The following is an 18,906-nucleotide window of genomic DNA, read 5'->3' on the forward strand; positions in this document are numbered from 1 at the left end:
ATCCAGGTGTCAATGACTGTTGCTCTTATGAATACCATCACCTAAACTAGTGATGGCAGGACCAACAGGTCATTTCAAGTAATTTTTTTTTCCTGTGTTTGTACCTCTCTTATTTTTGGACTGTCCCTACTACATTTAGCTAGTTGGTCCTCATCCCAAACTGAGGTATTTGGAAATGTTACCACTGCCTAAAGAAGTGTAAAAGTTATGCCAAAAGGAGGAAGAATCTCAAACTTTTGAGAGTTAGTCGTGTGTTGTTAACCTAGCTCTCAAGGGGAAGGAGGTTGAGTAGGATAGGATGAAAACAAACTCTGATTTGTAGAGTTCGCCAATTTCTGTGTGTAAACACTACCCCTGGGGCCAGTTTCAAGCTGCCATCGTAATGTCACTGACCACAGAGTTAGGAAGAGACTCACATACCTGGCTCTTGCAAGCAGGAGGGAGCCAAGTCCAGCACGCACACACCGTGGTCCTGAATCAGATGGGTGTGTTCAAGGTGACGGCTTCCAGATACCTGTTCACAGAGGAACCTACTGAGAACAAAGGCATGGACAGAAATATACAGTTCTACTTCAGTTGATGATCTTTTGGGTCTTTGACTGTCACCACAATACCTACTTATGGTCTCCAATGGAGCATTTAAATTCATTCTTTTGGGTATTAATTCTAAACTCTCCCCAGGAGACCCTGGTTTGGCCCAGCCTCGTAGCCTGTGGCAGCCTGTTGTCTCCAGGAGGAATCCTCTGCTCTTATTCTGTCCCCTCCAAATGCAGCCCCCCGTTCTGGCCACAAGTGTCCTACATTCTAGCTATGTGGTTCCTCTCCACTGTCCCTCTCCCCAAGGGTACAAGATTCAGACAGGTATAACCATGGTCCGGTCCATTGTGAGTTACTATTAAATGCCGCCACACTAGGCTGCTGAGTATTAGAGTGGAGAAGAATGAACGTCTAAAAGGTTATTCTGGGGCTAAAATTTTAGATTCATTTTAACAACAGGTAAACTGAGACCTCAGGATTTAAAACAGTTACTGTTTGTTATACACACACACACACACACACACACACACACACACACACAATCCAGAAATATATTTAATGTTTGCTTGGCACATCTTATGTAGAAGATCAGGACTGTTTGCTTTGGATGCCCCTAGTAAATCTTATGGAGGCACTGAACTACAAAGGGGAGCCAATCTGTGTACACACACACACACACATTTATTCATTTATTTACTTACTTATTTTCTGCCTTGTTTCAGAAGGGATTTAAAGTGTCAGAAAGAATTTAAGGTTAGCCATTGAATGGCCAAACAATTATACAGTCTTGGTTCACAGGGCTCCTAACTAAAGAACTAGAAAATAGCAGATGATGTGTACAGGAAGACAGCAAAAGAGTGCTCACTGCCCACCGAAATCATGATTATCCTTAATTTTATGACCTTATGTCTGTTTTTTTGTTTGATTCTATGTTACTGCCTAGAACCCCAGGGAGGTTCGTTTGATAGAAAATACTTGATAAACAAGGATTTAAAACTCCTATTAGATGACATAGGAGAAAATCTAGATGATCTTAGGTATGGTGACCCTTTTTAGATACAACACCAAAGACATGAATCATAAAAGAAATAATAAGCTGGACTTCATTAAAATTAAAAACTTCTGTTCTAAAAAGGAGAATGTCAAGAGAATGAGAAGATAAGTCATAGACATGGAGAAAATATTTGCAAAAGACATAGCTGATAGAGGACTAGTATACAAATATATAAAGAACACTTAAAACTCAACAATATGAAAACAAACAACCCAATTAAAAAATGCACCAAGAACCTTAAGAGACACCTCACCAAAAAAGATATACAGATGGTAAATAAGCATTTGGAAAGATGCTCTATATTATATGTCATTAGAGAAATACAAATTTAAACATCAATGAGATTTCACTACACACCTGTTAGAATGGCCAAACTCTGGAACACTGACAACACCAAATGCTTGTCAGGATATGGAGGAACAGGAACTCTCATTCATTGCTGGTGTGAATGCAAAATGGTACAGCCATTTTGGAAGGCAGTTTGGAGGTTTCTTACATAACTAAACATACTCTTACTAAATGATCCAGTAATCACGCTCCTTGGTATTTACCCTAAGAATTTGAAAACTTATGTTCACACAAAAACTTACATATGGATATTTATTGTAGCTTTATTCATAGTTACCAAAAGTTGGAAGGAAACAAGATGTCCTTCAGGAGGTGAAAGAATAAATAAACTATGGTTTACCCAGTCAATGGAATCTTATTCAGTGCTAAAAAGAAGTGAGCTATCTAGCCATGAAAGGACATAGAGGAAACTTCATCTTAAATGCATATTACTAAGTGAATGAAGCCAATCTGAAAAGGCTACACACTTTGTATGATTCCAACTATATGACATTCTGGAAAAGGCAAAAAATGTGGAGACAGTAAAAAAGATCAGTGGTAGCCAGGGGTTGGTGGCGGAGGCAGAGGCATGAGGGAGGGATGAATAGGTAGAGCACAGAGGATTTTTAGGGCAGTGAAAATACTCTGTATGCCACTGTATTGATGGATACATGTCATTATATATTTGTCCAAACCCATAACATGTACAACAGAAATAGTCAAACCGTAATGTGAACTGTGGACTTCGGGTAATTATGATGGGTCAGTATAGTTCATCAGTTGTAACAAATGTACCACTCTAGTGGGAAATGAGGAATATGGATAAAGGGAAAGGCTATGCATGTGTGGAGGCAGGAAGTATACTGGAAATCTCAGTACCTTCCCCTCAATTTGCTGTAAACCTAAAAATGCTCTAAAAAAATAAAATCTTAATTTAAAAAATTAACATAGTTAAGACATTAATAACACCCAGTAGGCTTTGAAAAATCTGCAATCTCACATTCACTATTAATTCAAAATACATTCAGTGAATTACCATTGAGGTTCATCTAAATTCTTGAATTCTATGACTTTTAATTCTAATAATGAGATCAGACAACTTATGGCATCTTCTTGCTCACCCACGAAATGTGACCGTGTTTGAAGCAATAAAAGACTAAAACTTAGTGTAGAATGCTACTCTGATGGCAAAATGATGTCTGTGTTACATATCTGGTCAGAAGAGAAGACTAATGTCCAGTTCTTCACGGATAGTATAAAGGTAAATAGCAGGAAAATTATTTTCTTTCTGTTTAAACAGCCACATTCCAACTCAGTCACAGAATATAATTATACCCAAGAGTGAATCTGGTGTGAAGGCTCTTGTCCAGCGCAGCTACTATCCAACTCTAGTCTCAAACATCGCTGGGAGCCTCACCTAGTCTTCTTCCAAGTGGGCTTACAAATACCAAAATAAGTCTGTAAGATGAGTTCCTTGTCCTGGAATCTTCAGAAGTCCTGGATCCAAAGGGACCTGGGGACTGAGGAGGAATCAGGTGGTCTTCAGCTTAGGTTAGGTCTCCTTTTATTAGGCAGGTAAAGATAAGAGGTTGAAGTGATGTAGAGGTGAGGATAGAGGTGAGGAGCAGTGCAGAAGAGTAGAAGAAGCTCAGGATATGGTCTCAGGAGCCTGGAGTTAGAATCCAGCTCATCCTGCTCTGTGCTTTCCTGACTTCCTATGAGAAACTCTATTGAAGGGCTGATGACATTGAACTCTAAACAATTTAACCTACCTTTCTCCACCACTTTATTGTGAGCCTTTTGCAACATAAACAATATCTTTATCCTCCCAACTTTTAATATTGAATAATTTTACAGCTATAGAAAAGTTGAAAGAATAGTACAATGTCTATGTATTTTTCACTAGATTTACTAATTGTTAACATGTTGCCATGTTAATGTTATCCCTCTCTTACTACATATTATCTATATACTCAATTTTCTTCTCAACCATTTGAAAGTAAGTTGCAGACATTATGATACTTCACCTTTAAATATTCATTTTTTTTCTTTAAAGACCCAGACATCCTCAGATCCACAATACCTTTACCAGAAACAAGAAATTTAACATATATTCTGTAATATCTTCTAGTGTACAACCTATATTTAGATTTCCTCAGTTGTCTCAAAAACATCCCATATTGCTTTTTTTTTTTTTTTAATCCAAGAGTCAGTCAAGATTGCCATGTTTCTTTAGTCTCATTTAATACAGTGGAGAGCTCCTACCTTTTATTTTTTCTTTCATGACATTAATATTTCTGGAAATTCCAGGCCAGGTGTCTTGTAGAATGTTCCACATGATGGAACTTTCTGTTAGCTTCCTCATGATTAGTTTCAGAGTATATATTTTGTGGGGGAAATTGGCAATCTTGGAACTTTCTGGCACTTAATTGTTTAAAGCACCTTTCTCACTCTGTAATGAAGAAGGAATCTGTGGGTGATACTTTGAGGCCATGGGAATATCTTTTCCTAACAACCTTTCACCCAGTAGTTTCAGCATACATTCATGATTCTTGCCTGTGTTCATTGTTATATTGAGGGATGCAATGGTGATTTGAAAAAAAATACATATATATGTATATATATATATCATTCTACTCCTGTTAACTAGCATTCTTCTTTAAAGAAGACTTTTGCACCACTCCCGTTCTCTAGGATTCTCTCTCTCTCTCTTTCTTCCCTCCCTCTCACCACCTGTCTGTCCCCTCCTCCACCTCTGACAGAGTACCACTATAGACTCAAGGATTTTATTTTATTCAATGCCTTATAATCTAGCGCCATCATTATTATATTTGATGCCTAAATTATCTCAAATTTGGCCACTGGGAGCCCTTCCAAGACAGCAGTGGTGTCCTTCTGACAAGCCCCGTTAATCCTTCAGCACTTCCCTGTTTTGTGGGGCAACAAGATGTCCAGGGACTCTTTGTACTTTCCCTGCCCTGGACCTGGGGTCACCCACTTTTTTCTAAGAAGTTCTGGTTCCTTTTAGTGATAAATGGTATTTAGAAATTAAGACTGGGATGCCATTGCTTTGGGGGTAAAATGAAGTAATTGATGTGAGAGTGCTTAGTAAAAAAACGTAAAGTACCACACTATCATGATTGTTACTCATGTCATCAAACAAGCATTCAGTTATTTGGAGCAATGCTAAATAGTGAGTCTTTCTGTGTTTAGAGGATAATTAGGAGACACAGGACACATGGGAAGCAGGGGGAGAAATAAGCTAGCTTTGTCAGATGCAATGTGAATCCTGTCTTACAGCTTTAGGATAGTAAATAGAACAGAAGAAAAGACTGTTGACTGTATTCTCACCTTTTCCTGAGGTTGCTTTGTTATTTAATTCTTCAGATAGAAAAGTATAAAGCATTTTATTTTGTGGATCAATTGTAATCTTTTTGAAACATTCATCTGAAAAATGATGAGACATAAATGTGTGATTTCTTCTGCTTTTACCTTTCTTGCATTTATTTAGTAGGTTCCGAAGGAACAGTGTAGTTTAAAGAATTCTGAGATCTTTACAAATTTGCAAATATATAACTTCTTTTTCCCCAGTGGATGTAGTACCTATGTCATGTTTGAGTTAGTGTGGTGGCATCTTTGAGTTTCGTTGTGGGCAAATAGATTGGTGAGGGTTTTGCTTTTTGTGACTTTATTACAAATAAAGAGCATGCCTACTTGTCTATAATTTCATTTTTATGATTTATGCCAGAAATACCATTTGGTTCAATTTCCAGGCTTTCCTGCTTGTGCTGCATCTCTTTATACTCTCAAATTAAAACTTTTTTATGACAATCTCCTGTGAGATCATACATTATGATAAATTGGACAGAGGACAGAGATCGGTAAACAGGTGACACTTAGCATCTCATTAATTTCAGGGAAGGAATGCAAAATAGCCCAGATGTCCAGGAAACAGCAATTCTTTTCTTTTTAACTTTGCCAGGACTATTTCTTTTGACAGTGGTGGTAAAGGGAGGGATGAGGATGGAGTAAGGAAGACGTACACAGAGACCCAATGGTTTTACAAGTTCTCTTTTCAGAGGAAGCCAGGCTAAAGATGGCGAAGAACAAAGGAGATGTGATTGTATGGTCTATGTTGGAATGTCCTTTACTTCTATATTTTTGGTTTTGCATAAAATTCAGATGAAGGGATGTTGAATGCCTGTGTGTTTGTTGGGAAGGCTGAGCTAAGTGAGGAAAGTGATTGGGTTTGGTAGTGCTCTGTTTGAACTGTTTCAGGAATTCCCCATTTCCCAATAGTGAACAGAATGGGCTACTCCTATCAAGAATTCAAAACATAGGCAGAAAAATTTAGGCTCATGGTGAAACTCATGTTAGATCTTCTAGTTCGTGAAGACTCTTCAGTTTACTAGCAGTTTGTCCTTGAGGAAGTTATCTAACCCCTCTGTGTCTCCACTTGCCCCCTTATAAAATGGAAGTAATAAAAGATTTTCTTTGTAAGGCCCTATTAATATGTGTGAAGTGCTTACTATAGTGTAGGCAAATACTAAGCACCCAACAAACATTAGCTCTTACTGTTACTATTTACATTTGCCTAAATAGAAATATTAAGAAAATAATATCACTTCTCATCAACATTAGAAAATTTTGAAACAATCCAGTCAACAAATGAATCAAATAATCTTCAAAAAATCCTCCTTCAAAGGCCATCTGAATCAAGTTTAGGATTAAGGACACCCCCATCGCCTGCCATCCCCCCACACCAGCCTCCCCATCCAAACCCAGAATAGTTCTCTAGCTCATAGTGGAATCTCTTGGCCTCTCAAACTAAATCAACAGTGGAACTCCCAAGCTCTGAAATCAGTCCCAAGCTCTACAGACCAAGTTAATATTAACATGTGTATGAGCTGTGCTGTCCCCAAATCCCAGATAGAGGTTTTGGTCTTTAATCAAGATAAAACTGTGAAAGCTAAAGTAACGTTGCACTCATCTGACATAAACAGGTTTTTTATTCATCTTATAGTTACTTTGTACTTGAAAGAGTAAGCTTTCTTCTGTGGCTGTCAGTTTACAAGCATCAAGAGCAAAACTTGTGGTAGGTGATAGAAATACAGCAAGAATGGTGAAGACAACGTTATAATTTTATGAGCAAGATTTGCAGATTTTATTTAAAGTGTATGTCATAAATCCAATCTTGGAATCCTCTTTGTATCCTCATTTGACTCTTAATAGTCAGTGTGAAATGAAAGTTAGTTCATCTTAAAATGTCCTTGATTAGAACAATTTTTTTTTTTTCTGGATGCTACCTGGCATTACTGATTGTAGCTAGTAAAGAAGGAATAATAGGAAAGGAAACATGAATTTAAAAAAATAAAAGGAAACAATAAAATGTCATGTTTTTTAAAAAATGAATTTTCTAATTTTAATATAATCTTTAGTTATAGAAGATATGTGCTTGTTCTTGGCACAAATTCATATTCACACATAATTTGACCCCTCACCCCTCTTTTCATGGAACTCCTGTTGGCTTCACTGGCATAAGAGACGAAATACCTTTACATTTGGTGGAAATTATCCTATTTTTTTTCAATCTTCTGTCGTGGTGTTTTTTCATAACCTTTTGTTGTTTGTTGTTGCTGGTGGCAGTGGTGGTAATGTGAACCCCAGGGGCAAAGAATTGAGTTCTTCATAGTCTTCATCTTGAGGGCACCTGATCATCAGAACATGACAGTGCCTATTCTTGCTTCACATTATTAAAATTTTTCCCTTTTATCTCTGACCTCCACTTCTATTTCCCTCTCCCCATATACCCTCATTGCAACATGCTTGATGTACATCTATCCTTGGTAGAGATGCCATTCTGCTTATGCCTTTTCCATTCAATACTGTCATACATTCACCTAGTTCAAAGCTTCCAACAGCTGTGCAGGACTCCAGGCCTCCTTCTACCACCACCTTTGACTTGTTCTTACCCCTCACTGTAAGCACCGCAGTGTCTTCAATGCCCGGCATCAGAAACACCGAGTCCAGGTACCTCACACAGGTTCACCACTTGACCAGTCCACTTGTAATTGGGCCTCAAGAATACTTTCACCATTTTCTTTTGTCTGTTATTAAATCCAGACTTTAAAAATTATTTTACATTGATGGTGTCCTAACAAGCTGGCTGGATAACGTATATTGGGGGGAATTGCAAACTCCATGGAAAATGTCTTTAAATTACTCTGTAGAATGAGCTGTATGTGGTTTTCCTTTCATCAGCTATTTCCAGGCATGATTTATAAATTCTTAAAAATATCAGTCACTGGTAGTACTTCCTAAACCATAGGGTTTTTTTCTTACATTTGTCATATAATTTTGTGACCTTCCTCTTTAGAGCCTTTAGCTCTTTGTTTACTAAGTTACTTAGAATGTGTAACAGGAAGATGTAAATCCATCCTCACTAGTACAAAACATGTGTCCTATGCTAAAGGGTATCATTTATTAATGAAATATGCACTCTTTAAACAAAGGTCAAAATTGAAGATTGTTTTCTCCTATTATTTGCCTATGTGCAGTATCAGGGATTCTAAATCAAAATGCTATCTTTGGATCTCTTATCTCTATGAACAGGTGTTAAAAAGAAAATTATTCCGAGCAAAGGTATTTTCTGTAAGTAATCAAGCATTTAACCTAAAGAAGCATGCAGGCAGCCCATCAATAGTGAGGAAATGCTCTTTGTCTGTTTTTCACTCTCCCTCACTCAGAGACAGACTATTCACCTCCAGGCCATAGGCATATTGATGGTGACATTCTCTCTTTCCAAGATAATCCTCATGATAGGATGCACTTAATTTATGCTGTTGATGAGACTGAACTGAACTGATTTGCATATCATCAATACGTGTAAATCCTGAGTAGAGGGCCAGCCATCCAAATTAAAATATTCCCTGTCAAGGACTTGCTGTGTCTAGCAAATTCTGGAGTAAAGCTAATTGCAGGTGGTTGGTGAATATAGATGCTGTTCAAGATTTATAAGGCTGCATTGGAGGGCCCATGAAACTTAAGATTTCTTTAGAACAATGTGTCTGTTTAAAACTACTCTTGTTCAGACTCAGCTGGGCATTCAGTAATGCCAGCCATTGAATGAGATCTTTCAAGTGCCTCAGCCCGCCTCACCTGTCAGACTAGCTCACTGGTTTATAATTGAAACCCTGTTTGCTTCCAAAGCTTTTGATCCTCTAACCCTTCTCTGCCCTTCTCACATATTCTTACTTTTCCCCTTTTGATCTGAACGTCTTAACTTTCCTAACACACACCATAATTTTTCATTTACTTTTTTTTCTTCAGGTGGTACATACAGCACTGGGTCCATCTTAGAATTTCTATGCTATTTTATCATTTTCACTTTTCCCCAATTGTAAAATAAGTTTCTCTTTCATTGCACTTGGCTTTTAATGGAATGTCCTGACTGCCAGTTTCTCAAGGTTTCCCTTTGTGCAGTCTTTGTTCATTTAACACAGCTTTCACGTCCCCTTCTCTCATCAGCCAATCAATCGATCATACATTTTATTGAGCAGCGCCAAATTAAAATATGAAGTAATGAGAAAATTATAATCAGCCTTTGCTATCTAGAAAAACATGTCATTTAGCACCTTCTGCTTTTTCTTGTGTGGCATCTATGTGCCCACAGGTGTTTCAGCAGAAGGTGTCTATAAGCTGGGCACTCTATTCCCTTTTCTTTATTTCTTTACTTCTACTGGGTTCAAAATAAATAGATACCGTGCTGTAGTACTCTGTACAGTGATCACAATAACCACATGTTTTTCTCCCCATCTCCAATTCCATTTTTTTCTAAGTCAACATCCACAAAACGAATTAATATTATTTATTGTGCACCAATGCAGAAAGAGTCACTAGATATTATAGAAAGAAAGTGGTGTAAAACACATGGAGTCTGCCCTCAACTAACTTGAAACCGCAGGACCTTGGTAGAAAGTTTGTTTAAATAATTCCTTAAATATTTTCCTGTTTCCTTGACCATGCTCCCCCTGACTTTGGGGTAAAAGGAGAAGGAAGAGTTGGAAAAGGGTAGGCAAAACATAAAGAATTAGAAAGGAAGGAAAAAAACCAATAAGAATGAGGCAGTTTAAGAAAAAAAAGTTAAGGGTCTTAGGGATGTGGAAATTTCTCTCCCAGACACATTTGTTGGCCCAGATATTTACAATGGCTACCTTTGCAAACAGCATATTGTCACAATCCTCTTGAAAAATAAGTCACAGTAGATGGAAAATGTCTAGAAAAAAAATCTTGAGTTATTTTTTCCGGAGTATTAAATAAAACACTCTTATTTCTTCAATTATAGGTTTGCTATTAGAAGCAAAAGAGGGAAAAAAAGCCACAAAACTATGGAAAAATCATAGTATAAATATAATGTAATTTCAAACATTGCCATATAGAATCCTTCCCACATGAACTCTTTCTAGCCAACTTGATGGTACAGTTGAGAAAGAATATTCATTTATAGACATTGATCAGGTATAATATTTCCTTTTAAATTAAAAGTTAGTATGTCTTTCGTAGCTTAGAAATCTGATGATAGGATGAAACATAAAAGTGTCCCCACTCTACATTACAGTTCTCCTTTCTTTTCACACAGGGATTTGGTATCCATCATTATATTTTTTGGTTCCAATCAATAGGAGGATTTAGGACCTTAGTGCACTTTTAGATAGATATACCATTGAACGTATTCTAAACAGTCAAAGTGTATGTAGTTCTGACAAGCAGTTTTATTTAAACTATGTGTAACTACATACCCATATCCCTTAATTCTCTCCTCCCATCTCTCATGTACCCCTGGTACAAGGACTAGAGGAAGAGGAATGACAAGGACTAAGAAATTTCATATGTATTTCTTGCTGGCGATCACCTTAACGTCTACTCTCTCCTAAACAGCAGAGAGAATAAGTATGGATTTCATGAATTTTCAGAATGTGGATTTTGGCTATTCACGAAATAAATTCCTGTAATATATACATTTTCCGAAATCATTTCACATATGACATTGCATTTATTAAACCATCACAGCAGACGTTTTATGATTTGAACTGGAAATACTAAACACTGCAAAAAAAAATGCCATAGGAGCTTGCAGAATTTAAACCTTTTCAGAATAATCTAGTGATGTTCAGGTTAAAGACTGCCTAACTCAAATGGATTGGCTCTAGCTTACCTCTCAATTACTGCTAGTTCTCCAATTCTCCAAGGTTTCTGAGTATTGAAGGAATGACAAAGATTTAGAATATCGAGGTAACAGTCTTCAAGGCTTGGAGAGCAGTAAACAAAATAACTCCTTTTAGCAGTTTTCAAAAAGAAATCAGGATTTTAGATCTAATGTCATGCAACGCAGCATTTGATTTTGCAGCATCTGATTTTGTGTCCTTATCCAGTCTTCCATTAAACTGTAATGTTCCCACTTGTGGAGACATTAGATAAAATGAAGGTTCATTTCCTGCTTCCAGGATGATCCGCCAAGCAATTCATAACTCCTGAAGTTGATTCTGCTTGACTTAAATTAAAATTTTATTAAGTGAGAATTCCTCAACACTAATTCTTATAATTTTCTTTCATGGCTTGCCCATTTCTCCAGTAAATATGGTTTCCCCACAGGCTGGTTGTATCTCCGGTAGTGAAAGGAAGCAGTTTGTATCAACTTTTAAGTGATTGGAAAGATGAAGATAAATATGCAAGTCATAACTAAGAATTCACAAGCAAGTAAAAAAATTGCTAGAAGAATTTTTGTACAAATAAATAATAAACACATAGATAATAAGCATTTTTAAACATCTGAAGTAAAAGGAGAGATGTACTCAGAATGGCTATAAATGTGCCAAAGATGAAAAACCTAAAAGTTGTATATTTGTTAACCAAGACATAAACTAAATGAAATACTTAAACCATGAGTTTTGTCTAGTGATTTCTGAAACTGAATGTACTCAACTGATGAGCTCAGAATTCAGAAATTTTAGGAGGTAATTCATGCTCTTTATATGAATTTTAGTGTTATAATTTTAATTATTTATTCATATAAGCATGAGCTCAATGAATATTTATTGTGTATCAGTTATGTACCAGGCCCAGTTCTAGGTACCTGGGATACGTTAGTGAACAGAACAGGCAAAGAGTTTGCCTTCATGGAGCTTACAAGTGAATGAGGAGAGAAGATAATAAAGAATAAACATAAGTAAATTATATAATATATTAGACAATGATAAGTATTATACAAAATAGGATAAAGGAGATTAAGAATGGGAATTGCATAGGGAGGGTGGGAGGGAGATGCAAGGGGGAGGAGATATGGGGATATATGTACACATACAGCTGATTCACTTTGTTATACAGCAGAAACTAACACACCATTGTAAAGCAATTATACTCCAATAAAGATGTTTAAAATTTTTTTTTAATTATAAAAATAAAAAGAATGGGAATTGCAGACTGCAGTATTAAATAGGATGGTTAGGTTAAGCGTCCTTGAGAAGATAATGTTTGAGGAAAGGCTTGAGAGAGGGAATGGAGTTATTTGGAAGAAAAGTGTCCACAGCCAAAATCTGACTAAATAAATTCAATTTAAATAAGACAGGCATTATATAATATGGTGTTGATATAATGTTCTCTGATGTAACCTTTAAGATTCACCATGGTATTTGATTATTTCTAACTTGATATAATGAAATGAGGGTAGTGATTGACTAGGTGAGACAGGTATTTTATTATTATAATCTATGCTTAGACATAGGTTAATTGCAACAAGATATTTAAAAACATACACAATAAACTCAAATTGTCAAACAATGAAGTTTTTTAAAAACACATGAGCATGTATCCCATGCATGTGGCTCTGTATACTCTGCCAAGAATAGACCAGATAGTAGTAAATAAAATTACCATGTCTTCCTCAGCTATAGGAATGTTTGTGTTCACACTATACATCATTTAAATATGAACTGATGGAATTTGAAATAATCCTGAAAGTAAAAATTCTTGTTTCTGCTACTATCTCTTTCATGCACACCTAGAGCAATACGTAGTCTGTCTTAAGTACCTGTCCTAGAAAAATGGAAAAGTCTTAATTCTATGTTGAATTTATCTCTCCTATTCTGATACCTTAGAAGTGTTAAGCTGAATTACAACCTAATTAGCTCAGAAGTCCAGGGACTGAATTTCTGCTCCACCACTTACCAGCTGTGTGTCCTTAGCATTTAACTAAACCTAATTGGACCTGTTTCCTCAACTGTGAAAGGGAGGTTCCTAACTCTCAGAGTTGTTGAATAAAATAATGTGTTCAAAGAGGTTGGCACATTATAGGAACTTAATAATTTATATGAGAAGCATATCTTATGCCTTTTTAATTGGTCAATACCAGAATAACTGAGTATACACAACTGAAGACCAGCCAGAGGTCATATATATCAGGCATTATAGTATCACAGTGATTTTTTTTTTTTTTTTGATATCATGGTGATTCAGAGGAAGGAAAGAGCTTTGTGGCACTGTGTCCTGGGAGAGTCCTGGAAGCCATTATAAAAGAGGACAGAACTTTAAATGGACTAAAAAGGAAGCGTAAGATTGGGGTTGGAGAAAAAACAGTAGACTATTGCTGAAATAAACTAGTGGTTATGGTGGGCTCTAATGGGCAAGGTATGAAAGCCCTAGCTGGGAAACTGATATGACCAAAGGCTTCAAGGACGTAAGGAAGAAGTACCTCCATTATCCTCTCCTAAAGTGCTTAAGAAATACACAGACTAGTATACTTAAGGAACAAAACCAAGAGTCTTCCAGAAGAGCCACAGGGGTGAGCTAACTGAATTTGGGATCAGGGGATTCATAAAGATCAGGACCTGAGATAAAGCAGATATACCAGAGTGGCAGAGACATCATGTCTCATCAAAGTGAGAAAAAGAACTGTGAACTTAGATTTCTGTTTACTTCTGTGTTCCACTCAGTATAACTGAAGTTCCTTGAGGAGGAATGTTGTTCTCTTTTTTCCCATACCTAGAACCTGTCAAATGTCTGAAATATATGTGTGTGTGCCATTAAAATTGGTTAAATGAGCCGACAAAGGGTGCTAGACTATAGTTGAGGCTCATAAGCATAAATATAAAAAATCATGAAAGTCTCTCAAATATCTGTTATCTTGAGTTCTCAGAATATAACATACTTAAAGGCAAGAATTATGTTTTACATATGGTGCTTATTCTACAACAGATAAGTTAAAGTAATAGTTCTACTAACAAAAGGAAAGAAAAAGAATATGCCTACTCATTCTCAATGATTGAACCAGGTATCCCCAAATATTAAATGACTCCCGAGGAGTATCAAATATGTTTGGAAGCTGAGCTAATTTCTAAACTGACCAAGACCACTATGTGTGCTTTATGAGATCCTGATAAAATATGATTCATGTTTCAAGAAATGACAGTCTTGTGCATCATTTTTTATGCTCAGAAGTGAACAATAGAGGACAGCATATTAAAACATTTGCTTTGAAAAGTAACCTTCATGTCCAAAATCACTGAAGAAAAAAATAGACGTTTAATAGAAAGATCATATTTAAAAGGATACTTTTGGGGGGAAAAGAATCCTAACCACTATGTAGGATTCACTGAAACCTGAAATCTCTTGTAATTATTACCTAGGGTAATCATATATATATATTTTTTACTGTCACTAATTTATTTTATAGATGACAACTGGGGACAGAGGGTAATAGTGGTGGCAGCAACTGTATTTTAGACATCAAAAAAGGCAATATGGCTCTACTTATCAATGAGTTAACCTAAAAGCAATGAGTCATAAGAACCGAATATTGAAAGAACATTTTATAAAGGAAATAAAAGCAGTAAAACATCAAGGTCAAAACCCTACTCCCATTTTTTACTGAGTAGAACAGAAATATGCCCCCCAGTGGTTGCTTTGAGTGATTTTTTTTTTTTTTTTTTTTTTTAATTTTACATGAGCTCCCAATTTTGCAGCTTCATTATTTGGGTAACCCCAGGAAGGTTCACATTGTCTGTAACTAGGAAGAACCTTGGGAGGCTGATTCAATTCGATTGCCCAATTTCATGCTTGCAGAAAGAATGATGCCAGGGAGGATGGAGTGCCTAGTATATGCTGATTAAGTTCAGGCTGTACAAGATAGGTTCACAAAAGGGCGATCATGCCAATCTGACTGCCAGACTGGAAATGAAAGAAAAGCAGTGACATAATTACCCCAGATTCTCCAGACGTCCAGTACAGTACAGCACAGCTATTAAACAAAGCTAGTCCTCGGATTGATTGCAATGCCTAATTTTAAAGAGGAAGATCTCTGCTTTAACAAATAGAAGAAGGCTTACAAAATGAAAGACGAAGGATGTTTCTGGAATTTGTTATGCTTGCAAACAGAATGGAAGAGAGCACAGAAAGAAAGTCACTTGGTGAGAGAAGAAAAACAAGGGACCCGAACCAGGAAAATGGGATGGTGTCTCTATTGGATCTCCTGTCAGTTTTGTGACCTTGGTCAGATTCCCTGGGCCTCAGCTTTCACAACTGTGAGGCAAAGGGTGTGGACTAGGCTGGGAGGTGTCCGTGAGTCCAGGATGGGGTCAGAGGCAAGGAGTCTCAGGATCCATGTCATACAAAAGAACCAAACTTACGAAAGCAAAATTACCTAGTGATCAAAAAGTAGAGAAGAAAGGTGGCTGATAGAGAATGCAGATTCATCCTAATGCATTTGAAATCTAATATAAAACTGATAGACAGTTCTTTCCAGAAAGAAGAAAATGAAGCCTATCATTCTGTCTCTGAATTTCCTCCACTGTAGTCTCCTTCCATCTTCTCTATCATCACCTTATTTTTTTTCCTACTTTCTGTTTCCGGTAACCATGGTGATGCTCCCTCCCAGCAATCTTCTTCACAGCCGGACCTTTTGGTACACATGGAATTTTGCTACATTCACTGATGCAGGGAGCTAAGAATGCTGTAAAAGTTAATTTATTTATTAACATTTTCCCCATCCCTTTTGTCCAGGAAATAAATGCAGGGAATTATTCCATACTTAACCTGCCTACATAAGGGGCACTGTAAAACTGGGATATTCAACTGTTACTTTCAGTTGCTAACATAAAGGGGATACTGATTATGTCAGAGATTCAATTCCCTGTCTTGGTCCTCAGGGACTGTAAAGTCTCGATACTCAAGCTGGTTGCTACCTCTTTTTTGCTTGTTTATGTGAAGGGAATAAAATAGATTGCCCCCAGAAATCACACATCAACCCTGGTTTCCTAATCCTCTTTGTTTTTTGCTGCATTCTCCCTTGTAAGGAAACCATTGCCAAGTGCGTAATTATCACAGTTACAAGGGGATTGAATTTTCCATTAAAAATATACATAAATATAAACATGTCTCTAATGAACACAGTTATTTATTTGGAATATAAATAAGCAATATGTGACACTCAGTTTTTAAAAATATTGTAATTTTCTGCTAATGACAAAACCTCAAAAATCTCTGATGCCATGAATGCAGATAATAAAAATTCCCATAAACTATTGTTTTGTCATGTCCAGTTTATGTAGCCCAACTTCTTTGTAATCCTATATGCCGGAAAACGGTTTCTCTATTTAAGCACGGGGTGTGTGTGTGTGTGTGTGTGTGTGTGTGTGTGTGTGTGCGCGCGTGTGTATGTATGTGTCTGTGTCTGGCATTAACACAAAGGAGAACAGATGATGACATTCATAGGCTTATAGACTCGACTCCTGGGGACACACTTGGATGGAGGCAATTAAGATGCCTGTCAGGCATTTGATACCAGAAGCCCCTATGCAAACCTCTAAATCATACGCCAGGGCTACATCTTATTGTCAGTGAATGATGGCGGAACTGGGTGGCTTGTCATCATTCTCGAAAATTCTGAGGCTAGTGAGCTCTCTCACCCTCTCCCACTCGCCTTATTTTCCTTTTCGCCACTGCGGGGACTTTTTCTAATTTGCAGCTTCCCTTTCCCCGACACACACAGACAGGAGCTGGTGGCTTGCAGACTGCGTCTGTCTGGAGCTAGAGAGCCTGAGCCAGCCCGCGGAGATAATGCTAGGGGAGAAGGATTCTGCAGCAATTCTCAAAGGCTAGACTTGGGTGGTATCGCTGCATATGCTCTGGTAATGGTTTGGGTTTTTTTACATTTTATTTTGTTTTCTTTTTAATCCATTTTTCAAAGCATCTGCTATATGTGATCTCACAGTAAAATGCTTTTAAATTCCTTCCTGGGCTTCCTAAAAATTCAAGTACTGCATTTTTTGTGCTACAGATCTCAAGACGTAGATTTATTATCTGGATATAAGAATGCGTTTGCTTGCTGGTGAGTTACAGTTTTCAATATTTAGCTAATAAATCTATATATGAATTTTTTTCTTTTGTTTTGTTTCGGTAGGTTCTTCAGCTTGTTGTCTCTAACCGAGGAAACATTGATTGGAAACTACTCATTCAGAAAAGTAAAAGGTACCACATGTTTTGTTTGGGTGTTTAAATGAGGGAAAATCAGGGAGGATTTGGAATGTTTTATTTAAATTAATCTCTCTATGGTTGGTCTTTTATCCTTAAGCCTACATTGATCATTGTCTATAGCATGTATGATTTGCTATGCCGAGAATGCCATTGTCCAAGGCTATTTTGATTCTAAGATGTCTAAAGAATTATGTTTTTTGTCTGTGCTGCAAGTTGTTAGCAAATATCAATATTTCTGGCTTTTTTAGGTATTTTCATCACTGTAACAGCTTTAAAAAAATATCCAAAATTCTCTCTTAATGAAAAATTAAATAATTTGAATTTAAGAGAAATATGCTAAGTAATGATTTTATCTGAGGGAATCCTGCTAGTAAGTGATATTTTTTAAATGGCTAAATAAAATGGCTTGCCCTTCCCAGGTAGAATGAGCACTAGAGACGAAAGCCCAGGAATGACTCAGTATTGTTGGGTTTTGCGAATAAAATATTGTAACTTCTTCACTGATGCTTTAGTCTTCAACACTGTATATATTTAAAGGTTGAGGTTGTTTGTTATTGAAAGAACCGATTTTACATATGCTTTATTTAGCATTGACAGCATAAGAAAGTAATCTTTCATCTTGCCGTGAAAGCAGTTGAATCATTGATCCTGGGCCCTATGCCTTATGTGAAAAATATTAATCTTCAAATTCAACATCAGGATATATATTGATCGGAGATGCCAATTATGGGATCGTTAATTCTTTATGATGATCTTTGACTTGAACATATGCTCATGTCAGTAAAACCAATATTTATAATTTGCCTTTTAAAAAACGGAAGACATTTTCCACCTTGCTGAGAAGATCAATACATCTGTTAAGTCTTTCCTTAGCATTCACCTCGAGTATCAGTCCAAAATATTTTATGCAGTAAGGTTTGTTTTCTTAAATGTACTTTAAAAATGGCTAATGTTTAACGACTGATCTTGAAATACCAGAAGTATGCAAGTGTACACCTGTGAGTGTGAATATTTGTAGCAGTTGAAGGAGATGAACGCATTGTGCTTATTTAATTTTCTCCGCAATGTGTAATTATGAGAGCCTTAATTTATTCATTCCACAAGCACTTATTAAGAGCCTTGCTGCTGTGGGTAGTTATTGTGGGAGAGAAGGAAGGGGCAGATGCCACTGTCACCCCCCCCCCCTTCCAGAGTGTAGGCAACTTCACATAATATTTTTGCACAGGAGAATGAATTCATTAAAATAAATCTGTGTGTTCTAAAAAAGGAAGCTGCATTATTTCAGACATTGAACAAAATCTAATAGGCTAGTCTCAGAGATATGTGAAATAGATTGTGTTTTTTTCCTCAGAAATTTCTCAGTGGAATCATGTATGAAATTTCCAAACAGGACTTACTATTCCTCTTGGATACTATAAAACCCTTAGGACCATTCTCTCTTTTTAGGTTTCACTCAGAGTAAG

At 36.8% G+C, this 18,906-nt stretch overlaps 1 protein-coding gene across 47 annotated transcripts in view; it reads left to right on the top strand.

Moving 5' to 3' along the window:
• MAP2 (microtubule associated protein 2) overlaps positions 1-18,906 on the top strand; it is a 278,235-nt gene that overhangs the window by 116,049 nt on the left and 143,280 nt on the right. For 45 of the 47 annotated variants that reach the window (XM_082466888.1, XM_082466889.1, XM_082466917.1 and 42 more), the window contains one exon: positions 17,370-17,437. The gene's annotated coding sequence lies outside the window, so the exon portion shown is untranslated. Of the gene's footprint in view, positions 1-14,396; positions 17,098-17,369; positions 17,438-18,906 lie in introns of those variants that run through there. The other 2 variants (XM_082466906.1, XM_082466885.1) reach the window with 1 other exon arrangement.

Source organism: Balaenoptera physalus, assembly GCF_965194825.1.
Source record: "Balaenoptera physalus genome assembly, chromosome: 6".
NCBI classification, from domain to species: domain Eukaryota; kingdom Metazoa; phylum Chordata; class Mammalia; order Artiodactyla; family Balaenopteridae; genus Balaenoptera; species Balaenoptera physalus.